The 23258-nt window shown below is 57.6% G+C and overlaps 1 protein-coding gene across 1 annotated transcript in view; it reads right to left on the bottom strand.

Moving 5' to 3' along the window:
• The window catches only part of CACNG4 (calcium voltage-gated channel auxiliary subunit gamma 4), a 49432-nt gene that overhangs the window by 8944 nt on the left and 17230 nt on the right, over window positions 1–23258 (bottom strand). The gene's annotated exons all lie outside the window — the stretch shown is intronic.

Raw genomic sequence — 23258 nt, 5'->3', positions numbered from 1 at the left:
GGCTCCGGGGAGCAGAAGGGCAGCCCAGGCATGACGGGGGCGTGGGCAAGGGGGTCGGCGCACAGAGGCAGACCACTCAGCGGGGAATGTGCCCACGGCTGGCCGCATCCCTCCGTTGGGTCCTGAGCTGCTGCCTTCAGAGCTGGGGTGCAGGTCTCCAGGGCCCCTGTGGGGCAGGCTGGCCTTGGTCAGAACAGCTGGGGACAGCTAAGGGTGTCAGGGATGGCACCCTAAATGGGACATGCTTCGATGGCATGCTCTGTGTGAGTCAGGCACGAACGACTTAATTACCCACCTCATCTCTGTAGAATGGGGACTACCACTTGCCTCTTCTCCTGGGACCTGAGCTGACACAGAAAGGCCTGCAGATGCCTCCTGGCCCACAGTGATGGCTCAGGGTAGAGTGCTGCTATGGACCCAGACATCACCCCCTTCACTCTGTGGGTCTCCCTTGGTGGTGAGGGGCCGAGCTGAGGGTGAGCCGCGAGCATTTGTGACAAGAGGGAGCAACTCCAGGCGTCGGGGGTGCCATGCCAGTGTCTCCAGCATGGCGGGCGAGGCGGCGATCTCTGCCCTCACCCCCGCCCTGCACACTTTTTGGGCTACTTTATTTTTGTTGTTGTTCAGGCGCTAAGTCATGTCCAACTCTTTGTGACCCCATGGACTACAGCATGCCAGGCTTCCCTGTCCTTCACTGTCTCCCAGAGTTTGCTCAAACTCATGTTCTGTGAGTTGGTGATGCCATCCAACCATCTCATCGTCTACTTTATGGGTCTAAACAAAACCGCCAAGTCCCCCATGCTTGTCAGCACAGTCAAGCACTGAGAGGTTGGCAACAATCTCCCCTCAGGGCTGCTCTCCAGGGGTCAGCGGTCAGCGGTCATCTTCCCACCCCCTTCTCTGTGTCACACAGCAGCCTGTGCACATGTCTGTGAGGCTCCCCTGCTTTTAAAACATTGATCTTTTTACTTGGAGGTAATTTAGATTTACATGCAGTTGTAAGAAACAGTGCAGGGAAGCTCCGTGTCCCTGTTACTGAGTTTCCTCCAGTGACAACGTCACAGCCAGGGTCCTGGCACTGCTCATCAGGGACACCCACTGCCCTGAGGACCCCTCATGCCACCCACAGCCACATCCACTCCCCTGACCCAGGGCAACCACCGCGATGACCTCTGTTTCTATAAATGGAATCAGACAGCCTACAGCCTGTGGGGACTGGCCCTTTCATTCAGCGTAATGCCAGGTTCACTGGCTGTGGGATCATCAGCTCGCTCCTTCTGACTGCAGAGCAGTAGTCTATGGCACAGCTGTGCCACAGTTCATGACACCTGGGTCATTTCCAGCTAGCACACCTGTGGTTCCCAGCTGTTTCTACGAATGCTGCTATGAACAGGATTGGAGGTGAATCAGAGTCACCCCTCTGTGGGCCAGATGCCTGGGAGTGCAGCTGCTGGGGGCCGTGATGCTGTGTGTTTGCTCTTGGAGGCCTCCATGCTGGTTTCCAGAACGGCTGTATCCCCTATTTTGAAAAAGGGATAATGCAACACACTTCACTCTGTCACCTACTCTTTCCATGTAATAACATATGCACACACCTCTCAAGGTCAATACCTATAGATTTAACTTTTAAAAAGCTTTTTTTAATAAAAGATAATAAACTGACACTAATCCAAAAGTTGCTGAAAATCTTAGGAAACAGCATAGGGACTAGGAACCTCGCACCTGCTCCCTCGCTGATCTTGCTGACACTGTGTTTCGGCAGAAATGAGAAACCCGTATATTTATATATTCAGTATAATGTATATGAAGAAAACAGGCTTAAAGCGTCGTTGCACACAGACACGCCAGCTCCGGAGGCCTTTCTAGTGCATTTCGCCAACCTCCACTCTGCATTTAGGGCGCTGTTTTCTATTTGACAGAAATTTTAAATAGGAATCACACTGTCCAACATGTTAACACACTTTTTAACACACGGTCTTAGGTGTCTGTGCCACCATGCGTGGTTACGGTTCATCATCCAGCCGAGGGGTGGGACAGAGGGGCAGCGCCGCCAGCCAGGGCTGGGCTGGGGGGGCCCTACGCAGGCCTCAGAGGTACAGGGCCTGGGGCTCCAGGCTGTGAGATGACAGTGTCCTTTCGTTCATCATGGCAGCCCTGGGACCAACACAGGTGAGCTGCCGTGCGAGAGGAAGTGTAACAAACACTCCTGGTTTGCCTGTTGGAGGCCAGCCCTGCAAGAAGGTGGACAGACACGTGGGCCTTCCTGCTCCTCCCTCAGCTGCGGGGCCCCTGGGCGACACCCAGGGATCTGGAGGTGCTGCACCTGCAAAAGGGTCTTCCAGCTGGGCGTGCGGCGAGACCCCCAAACTCTCAGGCTCCCAGAACCCCTGGTGCAGAGCTCCCTCAACCCCGATCTCCCAGCCAGTGGGGGGCACCTCTCCCCTCCCAAGGCATTCTGTGTCCAAACAGCTTTAGCTTCAAATTCCTGAGAAGTCAATCTGACCCCATGAAACTCCTTCTGTGGGAAATACATGTAACCTCTGGGAATAAAAGAGTCCATCATCTATCACGTGTCAGCCCTTCAAGGTATCAAAGAGAGGAACTGTGTCCGATGGGACGAAGGACCAGCTGTTTCTCCAGCCATCCGGGCGTTGCACAAAAGTGAGGACCGAGGCTTGAGGATGCACAGGAGGTGGTTGGCAAGCTGCCACAGTTGGGACCAGACTCGTCCCCCAGCCTGACCTTATCACAGGCTGGAAGCCTGACCACACTCCCACCAGCCTGCTCCCCCCACCCCAGCCTAAAGAAGTGGGCGCTGCAGAGAGCACACGGGGAGCCTGATAAGATTGCTCCCCACCCCCCCAAGGTGAGAACCTGGGTACTTGCCCTTAGTGGATATGTCCGAGGTCGTATCTCCCCATTTCCTTCAGCGGTTTCTCTATCAATGGTTCCGGCCCATCTCCAGCCTCGCTCCCAGCTCCGGGTCACCCAGAAGGACAGCCCCCACAGCAGCCCCCACCGGGGCCGGGTCTGACGCCCAGAGCCGAGGGCCCTGCCCCGCCTGTCTCTGGATCCCGAGCTTCTGCTCCTGGTCCTGCTGTCCCTGAGACTCAGCCTCCCAGCCTCACCGCCCCCAACCTGTTTCTGTGGAGTGTTTAGTCTGAAGGACTTCACATCTATCCCTGTCGAATCCAATTCTGTTAGCGTCAGCCCCAAGGCACTGAACAGGGAGAAAGTTAACGGCTGACGTGAGAAGAGAGAACACCAGCCAGACTCCCCTCACGCGTGTCCTCTTTCGGTAATCAGGTGGTTTGCCGTGTTATCTATTAAGACGTGGGCTTCCCAGGTGGCACCAGCGGTAAAGAATCTGCCTGCCAAGGCAGGAGACATCAGAAACACAGGTTCAATCCCTGAGTCAGAAAGATCCCCTAGAAGAAATGGCAACCCACTGCAGTACTCTCGCCTGGGAAATCCCATGGACAGAGGAGCCTGGTGGGCTAGAGTCCATGGGGTCGCACAGTCAGACACGGCAGAGCCTGCATGCCCCTGGGCTCTTAAGTGGTGCATAGGGCAGCGGTTAATTTGGGGGTCCCAGATTGGCCAGCCCACAGGAATACCAAGGCCCTCCCGGGGTCGTGGTCTCTGCTCCTGGAGACAAGTGGTTCTCTCCTTCTCGGGGTCAGGAGACCCCCATGTGAAGAGATCTCGTGGGACACATGGCCTCTGCTGAGTTATTCCTTCATCGGGTAGAACTCAGGACTCGGGTCCTGGGGAGCCCTCCTGCCCCGAGACTCCAGGAGGATTTTGTGGAGAAAAGGTTCAGGAATGCCTGCAACAGCTCAAGTGCCCTTTCTCTATGTCCATCAAGTCCCAGGTATTTCTCCAGGCACAGGAAGTATCTGGAAAGAAATACCCTAAGATGTGACCTCTGCTTTGTTTCTGAGTGAACTCGGATTGTCCTCTTTACATTTCGTTTCTGTTTTGTACATTTTCTACAATGTCTGAAAATGAGCCAGTGAGGTTTCTTGAGAAAAAGAAAGGGACCCAGGTCTTTGACTCTAAGGGAAGCGTGGGTTTGCGTCTGCGGTGACGGCAGGGCCGCAGGCTGCGGAGGCTGGGGGCTGTGACCATAGCGGGCACGAGTGCGGGTGAGTTTCCTAGTTCCTCCCCGCTGGGCGGTCACGGTCCCACCCTGCAGGTGTGCCCTGATGGACAGTGGGTGACCGGCCCCCAGGACTCAGGTGGTGACGGGCACCAGGACTCAGCACTAAACCTGGGGACGCTGCGGGAAAGCCGGGAGAGCTGGTCACCCCGTGAGTCACTTTAGGGGTGATGCGAGCCTCCACAGCTGGCCTCCTGGGAAGTCAGTGGTACCTGGGGGAGCCCTGGAGAAAAGAGCGTCAGGTGGTGTGATGACGACCTTCACGCGCTCCCTTTCGGCCTGCGGAGCATTTTCACTGTCGCTACCTCCGCGCTCCTCGCCGACGCGCACGTGCCCACACTCACCTCTCTGCCCACCTTTGCTCCTCAGAGCGGCCCCCAGCCCCGCGCAGCGTCACCAGCTCCTGTCACTCTTGCCTTTGACCCGCGGCACTGGGAAGGTCACCCGGGGGGACTGCACACACGCTCCACACTTGTGGAGCTGGGGGATTGGGGATCAGGACCCCCACCTCCGGGAGGACCTCTGAGCAGGAGGGTGGGGGCCGCTGGGGAGATGTCCCCATCCCCCACTTTTCGGGCCCCTTCTGCCCGCTTCTGGGGGCGGGCCCTGCAAGACCAAACCAGCGACAGGCAGTTTAGGGCCGCCCCTCACACCGCTTTGGGCCCTACTCTAGGTTTCACCCCGCTGCCCCCCTCCCACCTAGGACGCTGCACCTGCACGCAGGCCCTGGCTCAGGCTTAGATGGAAGCTGGCTCTTCAGCCCTTCTCATCTTTATAAAAACACACCTTTGAGGATGCAAGGAGGAGGCTTAGAGATGTGGAAGCCCTGCTTTCCCAAGCCTCAGGCAGGGGCCCGGCTCCGAGCTGAGCGTGGAAGCACTGCCCTGGGCGTGAAGGAAAGCCTTTGGTGTCCTGGAGAAAAGGCCTGGGTGTCCCTGCAGAGTGGCTGCCCTCCTGTAACTGGGACCTCCCTGTTGGCACAGGCCGGCTCTCCCCTCTCCAGCCTTGAGGAGGCAGCTGTTGAAAACCACAGCCTGGCTCCTATGGAGCAGACCCAGCCCCTACAGAGCAGCTCTGGGCTTGGAGGCGGCGTGGCCGGGCTGGGCCTTCCTGGGGAGCCTCAGCCCACTGGCTCCTGAGTGACTTCGTGAGGCCCCGTTGAACCATTCCAACCTGCAGCGCCTGCATCCAACGTCCATGTCTGAGCCCCTGCCACGTGCTGGGTGCTGGGGGCTCAGCAGGGGCAGCGGGCCCCCCCAGGACCCACCCTGGAAGCTCATTGCCTGCTTCCTGGCTCACGGCCGCTCTGGGCCTCACGGCTCCCTCTACAGTCAGAGGCGCCGTGTGACCACTCCAGCAGGACGTGAGCAGGAGCGACGGGAGTCCTTCCTGGAGAGGGCTCTGGGCAGGTGCTGCAACTTTCCCCCAGACAGCCTCCTCCCCACACCGGGCAGCCCAGGGGATGGTAGCGCCACAGGCCGGGCCAGCCTGGATCCCTGATGCCTTGTGGAGGAGGCCACCTTGCAGAGGACTGCCCCGTCTACCTCGTGGGTAGTAAGCCCACATTGGCGTGTTTTGGTTGCAGCAATAATCAATAAGACAGGCACGGTCTCTGCTGACCTGGAGCTGTCCAGGTGCACGGTCATCCAGCGACGACTAGGACAGGGGTCTGAGCGGGGAGCCCAGAGTTTCCGAGAGCATGTGATCCAGAGGTCAGATGGCTTCTCCTCGACTGGAAGATGGGAAGTGTCTTTACAGCCTTTCAGAGCTGAAGTGGAGCCTGAGGAGGCCCTTGTGCCGGAGCATTTTGAAGAGGATCAACCCTGGCGATGTGGAAGGTGAATCTGTAGTTTTAAACTCACTTCTGGAGATGGCTTCAGACCAGACTGAGCTCTGACTGGAGTCTGGGGAGGAGCCCTCCACGTCCTCCCTATGGCCAAGTGCTTGGGGTGCAGAGCCTGGGCGTCCGTTCCCGGGAGAAGATTCCCTCGTGATCGTGTCTCCTTTCTGACATGGGCCTTTAGGTCACTGAGGCGCCTGACCTGCTTGGGGTGTTCCTCGGTGCTGAGTGGTTTGCCCACTCAGCCCTTTGCCCGCTCTTTCCTTTAGTCCAGCGTTTACCTGTTGATCCTGGGCCCTGTGGAGCCCAGAGCGTCAGTCCAGCTGGCAAGAGCCGATCACTAGCTGGGGAGGCGAGTGGTGGGTGCATCGGGCGTGAGGGCTGAGTGTGGACGGTGCTGGGCAGCTTGGGGAGGGCTGCGGCCCAGCAGAGCTGAGCGGTGATGGCGGGGGCCCCAGAGGAGCGGCCGGGGCACCTCTGGAGGAGAGCTGCATGGGGAGGGCGGGCGACGGGGCAGTAGACTTAGGCTGAGAGAAGCGGGTGGTGCAGACACCACAGGGCGGCCTGGATTCAAGGCCGTCCACTCCGAGGTGCCTCCGTGACTCCGACACTGGAGAAGCGTCCCCATGAATGCAGGGACCTCTCACTCCTAATGGCCTGGTGTGTGGCTGATTCTATTCCCGGCCTGGCTCAGTGGAGATTCAACCTGTTACCCGTGCAGGCCTCACGCCGGGCCTCTTGGGCATCTTATTTTAGTCCCTGAGGAGGCCAGCTGCCCAGGAGATGGCTCCCCCGGGATTAACAAGCTCTCCCTTCATCACCCCCCTTGAGCTGCAGCACCCTGGGAGGAGGGAGGTGCTTAGAGTCAGCAGCTTCCTGCAGCTGCCAGACCAACCAACCATCGCAGCCTCGGTCTCCACGCTGGTCAGCAGCATGGGGGGAGGGTGGGGGACCACAGATCGGCCGGCCTCAGCCATTGCTCACAGGCAGTCATGAGCAGAGAATGTCTTGAGCAGTGATAGGCCTCAACTTGAACTATTTCAGATCCAAAAGAGAAGAATGGGTTCTACTGACACCCGGACCTCCCTCGGCTCTGGCCTGTAAGCAGGTAGTGGACTGGCCTCTGAGAGATGCTTTTCGTCTGCACCAGCAGGCTGCTGCTGCTGCTGCTGCTAAGTCGCTTCAGTCGTGTCTGACTCTGTGTGACCCCATAGAAGGGGGCCCACTGTCTCTGGGATTCTCCAGGCAAGAACACTGGAGTGGGTTGCCATTGCCTTCTCAACACCAGCAGGCTGGGGGAGTGTATCAAAGAGCAGAGACATCACTTTGCCAACAAAGGTCTGCAGTCAAATAATCTATGGTTTTCCCAGTAGTCATGTACTGATGTGAGAGCTGGACCATAAGGAAGGCTGAGTGCCAAAGAATTGATGTTTTTGAACTGTGATCCTGGAGAAGACTCTTGAGAGTCCCTTGGACTGCAAGGAGATCAAACCACTCAATCCTAAAGGAAATCAATCCTGAATATTCATTGGAAGGACTGATGCTGAAGCTGAAGCTCCAATATTTTGGCCACCTGATGTGAAGAGCCGACTCATTAGACAAGACCCTGATGCAGGGCAAGAGCAAGAACAAGGAAGGGGCGACAGAGGATGGGATGGTTGGATGGCATCATTGACTCAATGGACATGAGTTTGAACAAACGTGGGGAGATGGTGAAGGACAGGGAGGCCTGTGCTGCTGCAGTTCATGGGGTTGCAAAGAGTCGGACACGACTGAATGACTGAACAAGAGCCCTGGCCAGGGATGCTGGGAGCACATCTGGTCCGAGCTGGACCACTTCCTGCAGGTGCTCGGATGCTCCCTCCAGAGTCTGGATTGTGGATCAGAAGCAGAGGGCACTGGGAGCTCGAGAATGGGGTGTTGTCAGGGGTTCGTGAGGCCAGCCTCAGAAGCTGTGGGCTCTCCCCTTCCTAGTCTTGGCTGCTAAACTCTTAATTCCATAGAACCCTCCACATCCTTCCAATAACGTCTTCCTTTGGGATCAAGTCAGTATTTGGTTTCTTGCCCCAACTGGCCACACCTTCATCAAAGATTCCAGCCCAGCTCTCGGGGGTCTGGGTCACGTGTCGTTCCTCAGGACAGGTGTACAATGCTTTTCTGAGACATGGAGGTGAGTGCAGCTTCCCGGGAGACCACGGAACCGGGGGGATAGGAGGCATGATCTCGGAGAACGGGAATACGGAGCGTCAGCCCCAAGGCGCCAGCGTGGAAGCTGTGTGGCCTGTGAACCTCAGCCTCTTGAGATCTCGGTCAGCTGCGGAAGCCCTCGCTGGGCTGGTTCCCGTCTCTAAGGTGGGGACCCCTGCAGGGAGAAGGTTCCCGTTGTTGGGGGCTCCTCCATCCCCACCACACAGAGCCCTCTGACTTCCGGGGGCCGAGGACCCGAACCCGAGGCCCCGGTCCCCTCCCACCTTGTGCTCTCTTCACACTGGAAGGAAGGCCTGCTGAGCAGCCAGGACCCCAGGGCCGCCTCTGCTCACCCCCTCCCCAAGGCCCGGCTGCCTCACGCCCAGCTCCCTGGCGCAGGTGCGGGCAGGACTCCTGTGCCACAGTCTTGCCACTTGCCGTCCCTGTCTCTTTAGGCAAGTGCCCTGGGGACCCAGCCCCAGCCTCGGCCTCCCCCAGCCCCTGGCTCCAGAGCACAGGTTATCCAGGCTTCCTGCCGAGATTCAGGGCTGAGCGGGGCAGGGAGGCTTCCCGGAGCGCGCTCATCTCCGCACAGAGGAGCGGGCGTGCAGTCACTGTCTCTGCGAGCTCTCCACTTGAATCTGCTTGATGACTGCTGCTCGGACGAAGTCTCCATGCCAGGCTTCAGGGTTTTCTGCTGCTTCTTTCTTTCTTTCTTTCTTTCTTGCCCTTAATGAGCAAACACGGAGCTCCAGGAGCGAAACGGCTCTCTGCAGAGCCCAGGCTTTCCTGTTGGTCTGGCTCCGCAGACCTTGGGAATGAAGGCTGGGGTGAGGGGGTAGGGTCATGACCTCCAGAAGGAGCCCTTGGGACCATCCACGCCTCGTTTTCACTTCCCGCACGAACAGCCAGATGCCTGTCTCCACGGTGACAGGTCAGCTGGCCTCTGGACTCCGAGTTCAGGGCTGTTTGGCCATCCCCGCGGCCCACTCCCGGGCTTGTTCACAACCGGTAAAGGGTTTGCCTTTCTGGAGACAGCTTCAACCGTCAGAACTCAGTGGTGAGTGGGGCCTTGTGCTGCTGGCAAGTGGCGGGGGGAGGCCAAGGGTGCTGCGAAACAGTGCCCAGGCCAGCATCACCCTCAGCAGAGTGACGCCACCCCAACTGCCAGCAGTGCCTGCTTCACGCTGTGCAAGTGGCCTGAGCCTCCCTCCCCAAGCCTGCGGCAGACTTTGCGGATCTCTCGCCGTGCCTTTCTCCCCATCACAGCCTAAAGTCCTCTCAGTGCAGCCCTCCACGCAGAGGCTATGAGGTGAGACCAGACCTTTCGATCATCCCAAGGCCAGACGCCGCAGAGACGGGAGGCTCTGAAGTCACCCTGCCAGGCCGAGTCTGGCTCTGACGTCACCACTCACTGCATTGTCTTGGGTCCGGGTTAATTGCTGTTCTTCCTTGGCTCCATTGGTGGGATGGGGATCGTGACTGGGAAACCTTCAGAGGTCAGTTCGGGGGCTCCCATGAGGTGCTGCTGGCCGTAAACGTCCCAGAGCCCGGGGCAGCCCGTGAGCTGATGTGACATTAGCTCTGGTGCCTGAGGCAGCTGCGCATCAGAGGGAGGAGGCCAGCGTCGTGCCCTCCCGGGACAGCCTCGGGCTCAGCCTCAGACTCCTGTGCCTGCGACATTTCAGCTCGGAATGGGCAAGGCCCCAACTCTCAGCCAGATGACTGCTGCCCCTCAGTCCCATGACTGACAGACTGACAGGCGAGGGCTGGCTCCTGCTGGGCACCGGCTCCCTGAAAAGCCCGGTGCTAACCTCTCCCCATTTTCTCATTTACACCTCAAACTAGCCCCTATTTTACATTTATTTGAGTTGGCTTAAAGCTCAACATTCAGAAAACGAAGATCATGGCATCTGGTCCCATCACTTCATGGCAAATAGATGGGGAAACAGTGGAAACAGTGTCAGACTTTATTTTTTTCAGCTCCAAAATCACTGCAGATGGTGACTGCAGCCATGAAATTAAAAGACCCTTACTCCTTGGAAGAAAAGTTATGACCAACCTAGATAGCATATTCAAAAGCAGAGACATTACTTTGCCAACTAAGGTCTGTCTAGTCAAGGCTATGGTTTTTCCAGTGGTCATGTATGGATGTGAGAGTTGGACTGTGAAGAAGGCTGAGTGCCAAAGAATTGATGCTTTTGAACTGTGGTTTTGGAGAAGACTTTTGAGAGTCCCTTGGACTGCAAGGAGATCCAACCAGTCCATTCTGAAGGAGATCAGCCCTGGGATTTCTTTGGAAGGAATGATGCTAAAGCTGAAACTCCAGTACTTTGGCCACCTCATGCGAAGAGTTGACTCATTGGAAAAGACTGTGATGCTGGGAGGGATTGGGGGCAGGAGGAGAAGGGGACGACCGAGGATGAGATGGCTGGATGGCATCACTGACTCGGTGGATGGAGTCTGAGTGAACTCTGGGAGTTGGTGATGGACAGGGAGGCCTGGCGTGCTGCGATTCATGGGGTCGCAAAGAGTCGGACACGACTGAGCGACTGAACTGAACTGAACTGATTTTACACACAAAGCAGCTGAGGCTCGAGAAGGCAGGCAACTTCCCAAGGCCGAAACACCCCCTTGCTCATGTCTGATCGACTCCAGAGGCAGAGCTCCGCCCTCGGGGCCACCGCACTCCCGGTTCTGAGACAGGAGACAAGAGAGGCAGAGGAGCAGGCGTCCGGGAGGCCCCAGTGCTTGCTGATGCCAAGGGGACAAGGGGCTGAGAGGGTGCGTGTCTGCCCCGAGGCTCCTCAGGCTGGAAACTACTCCTCCCCAGAAGCCGGAGACTGAGTTCAAACCCAGTTTTCAAGACCCATGCCTGTAGTCTGGAGCGCCAGCTTCCAATTCCCCCACACCTGCTGGAACTGGGGCTGGCAGGGCGCTCACTCAGGAGACACCAAGTTGTAGATTTGCTGCTCACAGACGGGACGCAGAGCCCCCGGCTAACCAGCGCCCTGTCGCTCTGTCCCCAACCCCCAGAGCACCGGGGCCGGCCTGTGCCCAGTCCACTCTCAGCAACTTTCCAGGAAAAGCTTCACGATTTTTGTTAACTTCCATTCTGTTCGGAACCAGAGCGCGTCAGTCCCCACTCCCAGGAGCCTCCCACCCCTGCCCCGGTGCTGGCAGAGCATCTACGGACCCACAGCCGTCCAGCCCCTTCAATTCAAGTGGCACCCCCACTCTGAGGGCCTGTGAGTGCCAGCAGGCACTGGGCTGCAGTGGGGAGCCGGCCAGCATCTCTGCCATGGCACCTGAGTGCAGGGGAGCCTGTAACCGTGTCAGGCAAGCTGCCCAAGGAGCTGGCACTTGAGTCCCAAAGCATGAGCAGGAGTCAGCCGTGAGGACAGCCTGGAACCAGCGGAGCGGACGGCACAGCAGAGGCCCGGGGCAAGAGGTCAGGGGGCAGGGCTGCCAGGCAGCGGCTGGAGGTGGAGGGCGAGGAGGAGACGGGAGGTGGGGCCGCAGAGGCAGGGAACCTTGAGGGGTTAGACCAGCCACCAGACGGGCTTGTGGATGGTCTGACCCTCCCCAGGGTGGGGCAGGAAGCAGTTGGAATCCAGGCTCAGGGATGAAAGCCTCACTTGGGGGTACCGGCTGGTGTGGGGCAGGGAGGGCGGATTCCTCATCCATTTCCAGACTGACCACAACCCCCTCCTCCCCGCCAAGAAAGCAGCCTTGGTTTAGGGATGCATGTGACCCCCCAGGCGGCCTCCCTGGGCCGCCTGTGACCAGACTCCCCGAGGACCTGCCCACCAGCCCTCAGTGGCCCTCCCGTGCCCCCTCGGTCGGTTCCACAGGCCAGGCCCACACCCCATCTCTGTTCTCAGCTGGGTTCCAGGACAGGTGCCCTTCCCCGGCTCCAGGCCCTTTAATCCCAGGCACAGCTCAACTTCCCTCCCCATCCTCCAGGAGGCTGGAGTGAGGCCTGGGGCTTTTGCTTTCAGGCAAAAGGAAAAGGGAAACAAAATGTAAAAGCCAGCTTCCCTCCATCCAGGACACAGCAGGGCTGGCTGGAGCAGGGGCCAGTGGGGGCTTGATGGGCTGGGATGCTACAGCCTCAGCCCAGGAACAGAGCGGAGCAACGGTCCTTGTGAGCCAAGCAGGCCGTTTATGGGGAGGATAACAGTTAATGGGAAGCCACACTGCAGCTCCTCCCCAGAAAGCAGGAGGAAAGCTGTCGAGAGACACAAAGAAGAGGCTGGAGGCCAGGACACAGCGTGACTCTGCTCCGAGGGGCCAGGTGAGGCCGGTGAGGGGCCCTGCTCATCACCTCGTGAGGAAGCGGCCAGTGTCTGGACAGCGCCCAGCCTTCTCTCATCTCTGAGGCTTCAGTCTCTCACCCACACTGTGTCCCAGGCCCAGTGAGAGTGGGGAGAGGAACCAGCCCCTTCCTAAATGAGCTGTTTGAAGCCTGCTCCCCAGAGGGCGCCCCTGGACCGCCCGAACCACAGCCTCCTCCTTCCTGACAGTCTGCGGATGCTCCCCTTTCTTGCCAGACTTTGGAGATGCGAAAGGGTGAAAGTCTGCAGAGCTGACCCTTGGGGGTCGATGAGCAGCTGCTCCCACACTAACTACCCCTGTTACTAGGATAATTGCCACTGTCACCAGTAGCTAATGCTTATCACTTAACACTTATCACTGGTCCTCACTACAAACCCACCTGCGGGGGCTCTATTATTGTCAGCTCCATTTTACAGATGGAAAAACTGAGGCCCTGAGGGGTTAGTGACTTGCCCAGGGCTGCCCAGAGCTGGCATTAGGACACAGGCAGTCATCTCTCGAAGCCGGAACCCATTCAGCCTTCCCCGTCCATCACACTTTACACGATACAAATGCCCAGGCACCAGCTGCCCAGGCGAGGGCCGTGGGGCACAGCCCCAGCAACGATGCCCCGCCAGCTCCCTGGGCCGTTTCAGGAGCACCTGCCTCTCCCCGGCCTGTTCCACAGGCGCCCGAGTGGATGAGATGGGGGGTGTCTCTTGGAAACGTGTGCAGAGGGCTCTGCAGGGGTGGGGGAGGCAGAGCCTCGAGAGGGAGAAGGGACTGGAAATGGAGCAGAAGACAGGGAGGGGGCGGGACGGGCCCCTAGGCCTGACCCCGGGGGAGCTCAACCCCGCACTGCCGCCTGGGGGGCGGGGGTGGGGGCGCACGCCCGGAACCCATCGGGCTCAGGAAAGCACCCGAGGGCGCCTGAGACCTGCTGGGAGGACGTCCCCACCCGTGGTCCTCTGTGCAGAGCGGCTGTGAGCGCCCTGGGCCCTGACTGTGGAGGGAGGCGGCCCCCACCCTCCCCCTGCACGGGGCCCTCCTGGTTTCCGCGCCTCCCCTGGCCCACCTGCTCCTAACCCCCAGACGGCCCCTCGCGGGCTCTCCCTTGGGCCCCTCCTCCTCGGAGGGACTGGCGCTGCTGCCCCTCGTCCTGTCTGAACGCCCCCGGGGACCCTCCTCTCCCCAGGTTCTCAGCACTCTGCGGCCTCCCTCGCCGTCCACAGCGTCCCCACTGCAGAGTGAGCCTGTGGCTGCCGTGACACCGACGCCCACAGGGACCCACCCTCCTCCCGCGGGGGCCCCCGCCACCCCCCCGGTCAACACATCACCCCAGGAAGCGTGAGCCAACGGTAATGTGATGAATACGACTGTGCTCGGGGAGAATCCCTTGGAGATCCGCCCTCTGAGAATCATGGCTGGGATCCGGCGTGACCTGCTGCCAGACCAGCTCCATTTTAATCCTTTCCAAAACCAAAGGTTGAAGTGAGAGCCGCAGGAGAAAGGAAAACCCCCAGGTCTGTCTGGATCCCACGTTTGATACAAAACAGCTGTCCTAAACGCTAGTGTCCCAATGTTTCAGAAGCAACACCAGCCCCCACGGAGAGGTGTAGACTCCGGGTCCCACCCTGCCGGGCCTGGGGCTCTGAGCCCCCACTTCTCAGCCGACACCGTGGGTGGCAGGGCCGCGGTCATGCACTCAGCCACCCCTCCCCGTGAGACCAGGATCCCGACACAGAATCCCTTGGTGCACCTCCATTTGGGGACAGAGCCTGGCCGCCCACCTCCAGCCTCAAGTAATAGCCGGAGAACAAAGCTTGTTGAGGTGCCGGGACCCAGGGCAGCAGTGCAGCCGTGGCCGGCAGCCAGTGCCTCGTCTGGGGAGACCTGAATATTTTACATCTAATGCCTCTGAGTTATGGGCTTTATACCTTTAGATACCAGAATAAACTTGATTTGAAATTGGCCCCAGGGGACATTTGTTAAATGAAGATGTTAGATACAGTCTCCGACGCTGGCCTGAGCGGCTCTTACCACCGGCGCTCACGAGGCTGCGAATCTCTGGATAATCCGGGGAGCATGTCCCAGCCCTCCACATATCAACGTCCTGCCTCCAGGTCCATCAGCAGCCCCTTCCTGAAACAGCACCCTTTCCCTCATCCTCCGTCCCTGGGGCTCTGAGAAGGAAGGCAGGGAGGGGAGCCAAGGGAGGGGGGTGAGGGCCAGCCGCCCGCTGTTCCATCAGTTCTGTTTGTTACTTGTCCCCATTTCACAGAGGAGGAAACTGAGGCTCCTGGAAGTGCTGTGAAGAGCAAGAGGAGGGAGCCAGGACCTCAACTCAAACATGCGGCCCCAAAGTGCATGCTTTTTACTGACACGACACCCAGCTGGTGGCCACCGCGACCTGGCCACCCAGGCTGCCCCCTTGGCCATAGGCTGGGTCTGTTACTGTTCGTGCTCAGCGAGGCGCTTCCCCCTCTGTGCCTTGTTTTCTGCTCCCAACAGCCAGGAGAACCCCAGCCCCCTCTGAGGGTGAGGATAAGGGGAAGCGGCAAGGACCTTGGCAAGGGCCTGGCACGCCTTCTCCACGAGCACCTGTTCTGAGAGGAGAGGCACTTTGTCACGCAGGCCCCAACCTCGAAAGGCTTTTGTACTTGAATGACAGGATGTGCCCAGCTGCCTGTGTGTGGGTGGCGATAGGGAGGGGGGTGGACAGGTATGCCCCTGTCCTGCCCAGCTCTGCCCAGCCCAGCCCCGGAGGTGGGTGTGGAAAGCTGCCCTCTGCCCCCAGATGCATGCACTTCGCTCTGGGTGCAGAGGCGCTCGGGGTGACCTGCCGGCAGGAGCAGCACAGAGCAGAAGCGGAGCCCCAGAAGCCGGGGGCCAGGCCTGCCCAACCGCGCAGAGCCCTCCCGCTGAGCCCTAATTCACAGGGCTGCTGCCAACGCTCATTAATAAATAATGGAAACCACTCAGCAAATGTCGAGCCCGAAACGTGCTGTGTGGCCCCCACAAGCCAGGCCAGGCAGCCTCCGGGCTGTGAGGCTGGCGGAGAGCTCTCCAGACTAGGGCGAGCCTGGGCTGGCGACCCCCGGCCAGCTGCAGACACGTGGGGCTGATGCTCCTGGTGGGCATCCCCTTGGAGCTTCCCTGAGGATGGCGGGGGCAGACAGATTCAGAGGGCTGTCTGTCTGCTGATGGGAACAGAGCAGCCGTTGGAAAGGTCAGCCAGACAACGGAGAAGGAGGACACATAATCTACATTAGGAGACACCTACTTGTGGTCTGGGGCCTGCGGGGAGTGAGGCTACAGGGCCAGAGGCCCCCTTCCCTCCCCCCATGTAGCTTGATTTGGGGAGACCTTCTGGGGGAGAGAAGGTGCTCCCACAGGAGTCCCCTGGCACTGCCACCGACAGGGATCCCGCCTTCCGGAGGACACTTGCGTGGGTCACGTTTCTATCTGTGGCCCACCCAGGACAGATTCAGGTTTTGTTGGGCAACTGGACAGGCCCTCTTAAAGAAAAAGAACACAAACACACAGTTAGAATCCAGGCCTGGGAAGGGCCCGTGCAAGGGAGCACCCGAACCTCGGGCTTCCACCTCGTGCTGATCTCGAGCGGAAAAAGCAGGGCAAACACTGCAGCCACTCCCAGCTGTCAGCCTTTCAGGAAGCCCCACCAGACTGGTGGTCTCCAAGTCAGGCTCCAGGAGCCTTGGGATGCCCCCAAAGCATGCAGACAGGTTTTTCCTGTCTGACCCTCCCCACCCACCCACGGCAGGGCAGCTCCTGAGAAGGTGGATGTGTGGTGAGCAGGGCTGGGTCCCCTCGTGCAGCTGGAGGACATTCGTTTTAGAGACAGACCCCGTGCTTGGGGGGTCAGTCTGGGTCTAAGGCCTGGACGAACGGATGAACGGGGGCTGAGGCGTGGAGGGGAGGCCGCCTCCAGGCGAGTCTGGAGGGACGGAGCTGGGTGGGCAGGCGGCAGGTCCTTCCCTGCCCCCTGCCCTCTGGAGGACCTTCACCCAGGGAGGTGAGGCTGGAGACGCAGGGCAGATGGGACCGCACCTCCTTGGCGCCTCTCACCCCCGAGCCCCTCGCATCCACCTCGGGCCAAACAGGGCCGCGAACGGATGCGGCTCCGGCCTTCGGATGGCAGGATGCCTTGCCGGGAATCATTACCAGACACGAGGGCAGGAGCTGTCAGTTCCTCTGTGGGGCTAACACTCAGGGGGGTTCATGGGGTAGGGGGTCCGTGCCCCATCTGGGCCAGAAATCCCTGGTCCATAAGGGACTCTCCTGAGGGTCAGCACAGAGAAAGCACAAGTGACCACACAGGAGGAAAGGCGCCTGCTACAGCCCGGCCCCGCCCACCGCCCGCCCGGCCCCGCCCACCGCCCGCCCGGCCCCGCCCACCGCCTTCTCTGGCTCCACCCACCGCCTGCCGGCCCCGCCCACTGCCCGTTCCCTGTCTGCACTCCCCTCCTCTCCCCCCCACGCCAACCCCCAACAGACGCCCCGCGGGATCTGGCCTCACACTGTGCAGGGAGCAAGGCCTTCCCAAGGTGGCGGCTTCATCTGGGGGTCTCACTTCAGCTTCTCTTTCCACAGGGAACTCGAGGGAGTCTTAGGGCCTGGGAGCGGGGAAGGGGCAGCGGACCCAAGCGACACCCGGGCCTTCCTGCTCCAGGGCCAGGAGCCTCCCACGTGCTCTGCCCACCCCCACCCCGTGTTTTCCTGTGAGAGGGAGACACCCTGGCGAAGAGTGGGGTGGAAGCTGCCACTCACCGAGCACCTAGCAACTGCGTGTGCTTGAGGGTTCCACAGATTTAAACCTCAGAACACCCCTGGAGTCCAGCATTACCATCCCGCTGTCATAAATGAGGAGGGTCAGATTTAAAGGGTGCAGGAGGAAATTTCCCAAGGTTGCCCCCACGTCAGGGACAGAACCCGGGCCCAAGTTCACTTTGGTCTCCAAGTCAAGTTCACCTGAACTTGGTAGCAGAGTCCCACCCTCGGTGCGCTCCCCTTGAGTGTGGGCGGCCCCTGAGAACAGGCTGGCTGGGTTGTGTTACATAAGGCTGCACCAGGGCAGGCTGGAGGGGTAGAAGGCAGGGAGACACCCCTGCTGGCCTCAAAGCAAGCAGAGCACCTCCTGTGAGCCGCCACAGGGCCGTGTGGTGAGGATCGGCGGCTGTCTCTCGATGATGGCTTGCAAGAGAACAGCCTTGGTCACACAGCCGCCAGATACAAATTCTGCCAGCAACCAGTGAGCTGGGCAAGGATCCCACCCCAGGGAGGCATGCAGCCTGCAGACACCTCGCTCACAACCCTGGGAGCCTGGAGTGGAAGATCCCGCTGAGCAGGCCAGACTCCCAGTCCAGGGACACTGTGAGATGGTCTGTCTGTTTTAAGCTGCTGAACTCGTGCTAACTTGTTAAGAAGCAGAGGAAGCAAGGGCTTCCCAGGTGACACTAATGGTAGAACCCGCCTGCATATGCAGGAGACCTAAGAGGTGCAGGTTCAGTCCCTGGGTCGGGAAGATCCCCTGGAGGAGGCCATAGCAACCCACTCCAGTGTTCTTGCCTGGAGAATCCCACAGACAGAGGAGCCTGGTGGGCTATAGTCCATGGGGTCAAAAAGAGTTGGACACGACGGAGTGACTGAACAACAGGCTAGAAGTCCAAAATCAAAGTGTCGGCAGGGCCCTGCCCTCTGAAGGATCAGAGAAGCTGTTCGTGACTTTCTGCAGCGCCTGGTGTTTGCCAGCAGCCTGCTGTGCACCTGGGCTGTCGGCCGTGTCACCCACCGTGGCCTCCATCCACGCAGTCCTTCGCCCTGTGTGTCTCTCTCATCCTCTAAGAGTCCAGTCTGTCACCTTAAAGCCCATCCCAGTTATGACCTCATCTCAGCTTGATGGCATCTGAAAGGACGCTATTTCTAAATAAGGACTCACCTACAGGTACCAGGGTTAGGATGCTTCCCTCTACTCTTTGGGGACACAAATTTAGCTCACCTCACACCCAGGGCTGAAAGGTGTTGGGAGGAAAAGAATCCCTCAACATCGTCCTCTTCTCTTCTTATCTCCTGCCTTACCAGTGCCTTCCAGGAGACAGAACCAGAGACTGGAAGCTCCCACCCAGGACTTTCTAGAACGTTCTGTCCTGAGAGCTGAAGACCCCTGTGAGATCCCCATCCCTGGGGACCTGGAGAGCAGTGGAGGCCGTGAGCGGTCCTGTGCTGCCCGCGGCAGGAGGAACAGCCCATCGCAGTGGCGATGGGAGGCCAGGGGCCAGTGGCGGGCCCGCAGGAGGTCTGGCCGACCTTTGAAGTCAACAGGCGGCTGTGGCAGAATCTCTGCTGGGGGAGCTGGGCTTCTGAGGGAAACAGAAAGACTGCCTCCTCACTTCAAAGGGAGGCCAGGCTGCAGGCTCTGGCAGCCTCCTCCCCTTTCTGTAGCTGCACGTCCTCTCACTCAGAGGGCAGTTCACAGGAGCAGGTTGCACCTGTCCAGTGGCTCAGAGACCAGCCTGGCCGAGTCACAGGCCCGTGAAGGCGGCTCTGAGCTCTGGGCCTGCGCCTAGGGTGGGACTTCCATTGCCGCGAGGGCCCGTGGGCTGCAGGCAGATGCCGTCCACACGCTGACCCACGGCTCCAGATGCTGGGACGCAGGGACTCACATGGCCAGGCCATGTCCAGTTGGGCCTGTGGCTCTGCGGCCCTTCTGTGTGCGGTTGCACGTGTCCCGTGCACACAGTAGGGAGGCATGCCCACGAGGCACGTGCACTCAGGCGCTGCCAGTCTGCTTCCCCCGGCCTCTGGCCACGCCACGCCCTCCGGCTTTCTCTCCACTGCATGGACGGCTGGGCCTCTCTGCAGTTACTCAGCCCGGGGTGTCCCAAGGGTCCTCGTGGCGCCTTGGCTGTTCTGTCACCTGACATTGCCTCCCTCTGCTGTGTCTCCCCTAAAGACGCACAGTGGCTCCTGTTGTCCTGGACCGTGACCGGCAGAGGAAAGACGACGGCCAAGCACTTGGAATGCACCAGCGACCCTTGTGCATGTCACGTGAATTCTCACATGGGTAAGGATGGGGTTGATTATTGAATCCATTTTGTAGATGAGGAAAATGAGGGTCAGAGATCTTAAATAACTTGTCTGAAAGAAACCTCCATGTGAACTCCACGTGGAAACAACACAAGTTTTGGGGCAAATCTTATCTTACCCACTTCAGCTCTGTCTGCAGGCGTGTCACCTACTCTCTCCAAGCCCCTGGCTCCTAATTCCAGAACATGTCCATCACCCCAAACAGAAACCTTGTATCCACTCCCCTCTGCTCCCAGCCCCTGGAAACCACTGACTCCCTTCCTGTCCCTGTGAACACGTGGATGCTTTGTACAAGAGGCTGCGGGCTCCTTAAGGTCCAGCTCCTTAAGGACAGCTCCCAGTGTCCCTCTCACTTGGGGACACACCGTCCACCTGTCACCCCGTGAGGGGCTCCCCCCACCCATCCATCTGCAGGGTGGGCCTCACCTGCATCCTCTCCCCCAGCCCAGCCTCTTCAGGGCTCAGCTCTCCTGGTCTGGACTCTTCCCGTGTGTACTAACGGGTCTGCTGCCCCCAGCCCAGCCCCTCCACCCTGTCCTCAGCTGTAGAGTCGCAGAATCTGGACTCCCGCCAGTGAAACCCTCCCCTAGGAGCTCTGGCTGAGGACTGAGTGCAGCCCTGACCTGCGAGTTTGAAGGACCCTAACTGCCGGCCCGCCCAGCTCCTGGGCCTCCTCCTGCTTCAGCAGACCCAAATGTCTCGGCTTTCCAGAACTCGCCATGTCCCACGCCTCCACGGTGCCCACTCAGGACCAGGGGTGTGGGAAGCATGTGGCCTCAGACCTGTGCCCGGGAGCCTGTCTGCCCCGAACTCTTCTCCCTCCTGTTTCTTAAAAGACTCATGCTCACCTTTCAGTGGTGGCTCAGCTGACCCGTCGTCTAGAAAGACTCCTGTGCCTGGGAGGCCCCCACCCAGCTCCCAGCTCCTGGCGGCTGCAGCTCCTTGGCCCTGCATATGCTGTCTCATTTCCTCAGGGAAGTGTCATGGATCTGGCCTCCTTCTGTCTCCCCTCTCCTTACTGGACACTGCCTTCTTCAAGGATCAGGGCAGGATTCTGTTTTTTAACCCCAGTGCTTAATACAATGTCCTCTGAATGAATAAGAAATGGGCAGATGAGTGACTGAGTGTGTGAATGAACGTGTGACTCTGCGTGTTCAGCCCCCGCCTGGAGACGCCTGCGTGTACTGCAAGATGCAGAGCAAATGTCACCACCTCTGGGAAGCCTTCCCTGACTTCCCTCTGGAATCAAGAGCACCACGACAAGTGTCTCTTAACTAAGGATCCCAGTATACCCACTACTGTGGGCAAGAATCCTTTAGAAGAAATGGAGTAGCCATCATAGTTAACAAAAGAGTCTGAAATGCAGAATTTGGATGCAATCTCAAAAACGACAGAATGATCTGTTCATTCCCAAGGCAAACCGTTCAATATCATGGTAATCCAAGTCTGTGCCCTGAACAGTAATGCTGTAGAAGCTGAAGTTGAACGGGTCTCTGAAGACCCACAAGACCTTATAGAACTAACACCAAAAAAAGATGTCTTTTTCATTATAGGGGACTGGAATGCAAAAGTAGGAAGTCAAGAGATACCTGGAGTAATAGGCAAATTTGGCGTTGAAATACGGAATGAAGCAGGGTAAAGGCTAATAGAGTTTTGCCAAGAGAACTCACTGGTCATAGCAAACACCCTCTTCCAACAACACAAGAGAAGACTCTACATATAGACATCACCAGATGGTCAACACGAAAATTAGATTGATCATATTCTTTGCAGCCAAAACAGAAGCTCTATACAGTCAGCAGAAACAATACCGGGAGCTGACTGTGGCCCAGATCATGAACTCCTTATCGCCCAAATCAGACTTAAATTGAAGAAAGTGGGGAAAACCGCTAGACCATTCAGGTATGACCTAAATCATATCCCTTACGATTATACACAGGAAGTGAGAAACAGAGTCAAGGGATTAGATCTGATAGACAGAGTCCCTGAAGAACTACAGACAGAGGTCGATGACATTGTACAGGAGGCAGTGATCAAGACCATCCTCAAGAAAAAGAAATGCAAAAAGGCAAAATGGCTGTCTGAGGAGGCCTTACAAATAGCTGTGAAAAGAACAGAAGTGGAAGGCAAAGGAGAAAAGGAAAGATATACCCATTTGAATGCAGAGTTCCAAAGAATATCAAGGAGAGATAAGAAAGCCTTTCTCAGTGATCAATGCAAAGAAATAGAGGAAAACAATAGAATGGGAAAGACTAGAGATCTCTTCAAGAAAATTAGAGATACCAAGAGAACATTTCATGCAAAGATGGGCCAATAAAGGGCAGAAATGATATGGACCTAACAGAAGCAGAAGATATTAAGATGATGTGGCAAGAATACACAGAAGAACTGTACAAAAAAGATCTTCACGACCAAGATAATCACGATGGTGTGATCACTCACCTAGAGCCAGACATCCTGGAATGTGAAGTCAAGTGGGCCTTAGAAAGCATCACTATGAACAAAGCTAGTGGAGGTGATGGAATTCCAGCTGAGCTATTTCAAAACTTAAAAGATGATGCTGTGAAAGTGCTGCACTCAATATGCCAGCAAATTTGGAAAACTCAGCAGTGGCCACAGGACTGGAAAAGGTCAGTTTTCATTCCAATCCCAAAGAAAGGCAATGCCAGAGAATGTTCAAACTACCGCACAATTGCACTCATCTCACACGCTAGTAAAGTAATGCTCAAAATTCTCCAAGCCAGGCTTCAACAGTACTTGAAACATGAATTTCCAGATGTTCAAGCTGGATTTAGAAAAGGCAGAGGAACCAGAGATCAAATTGCCAACATCTGCTGGAGCATTGAAAAGGCAAGAGAGTTCTAGAAAAATATCGACTTAAGCTTTATTGACGATGCCAAAGCCTTTGACTGTGTGGATCACAACAAACTGTGGAATATTCATAAAGAGATGGGAATACCAGACCCCTGATCTGCCTCCTGAGAAATCTGTATGCAGGTCAGGAAGCAACAGTTAGAACTGAACATGGAACAACAGACTGGTTCCAAATCGAGAAAGGAGTACATCAAGGCTGTATATTGTCACCCTGCTTATTTAACTTATATGTGGAGTACATCATGAGAAACACTGGGCTGGATGAAGCACAAGCTGGAATCAAGATTGCCAGGAGAAATATCAATAACCTCAGATATGCAGATGATACCACCCTTATGGCAGAAAGCGAAGAAGAATGAAAGAGCCTCTTGATGAAAGTGAAAGAGGAGAGTCGAAAAGTTGGCTTAAAGCTCAACATTCAGAAAACTAAGATCATGGCATCTGGTCCCATCACTTCATGGCAAATAGATGGAGAAACAGTGGAAACTGTCAGACTTTATTTTGGGGGGCTCCAAAACTACTATGGATGGTGACTACACCCATGAAATTAAAAGACACTTACTCCTTGGAAGGAAAATTATGACCAACCTAGATAGCATGTTAAAAAGCAGAGACGTTACTTTGCCAACAAAGGTCCGTCTAGTCAAGCCTATGGTTTTTCCTGTGGTCATGTGTGGATGTGAGAGTTGGACTATAAAGAAAGCTGAGCACCAAAGAATTGATGCTTTTGAACTGTGGTGTTGGAGAAGACTCTTGAGAGTCCCTTGGACT

Source organism: Capricornis sumatraensis, chromosome 8, assembly GCF_032405125.1.
Source record: "Capricornis sumatraensis isolate serow.1 chromosome 8, serow.2, whole genome shotgun sequence".
Classification (NCBI taxonomy): domain Eukaryota; kingdom Metazoa; phylum Chordata; class Mammalia; order Artiodactyla; family Bovidae; genus Capricornis; species Capricornis sumatraensis.
Note: the sequence above shows the minus strand (reverse complement) of the source record. Positions and strands in the feature narration are given on the sequence as shown.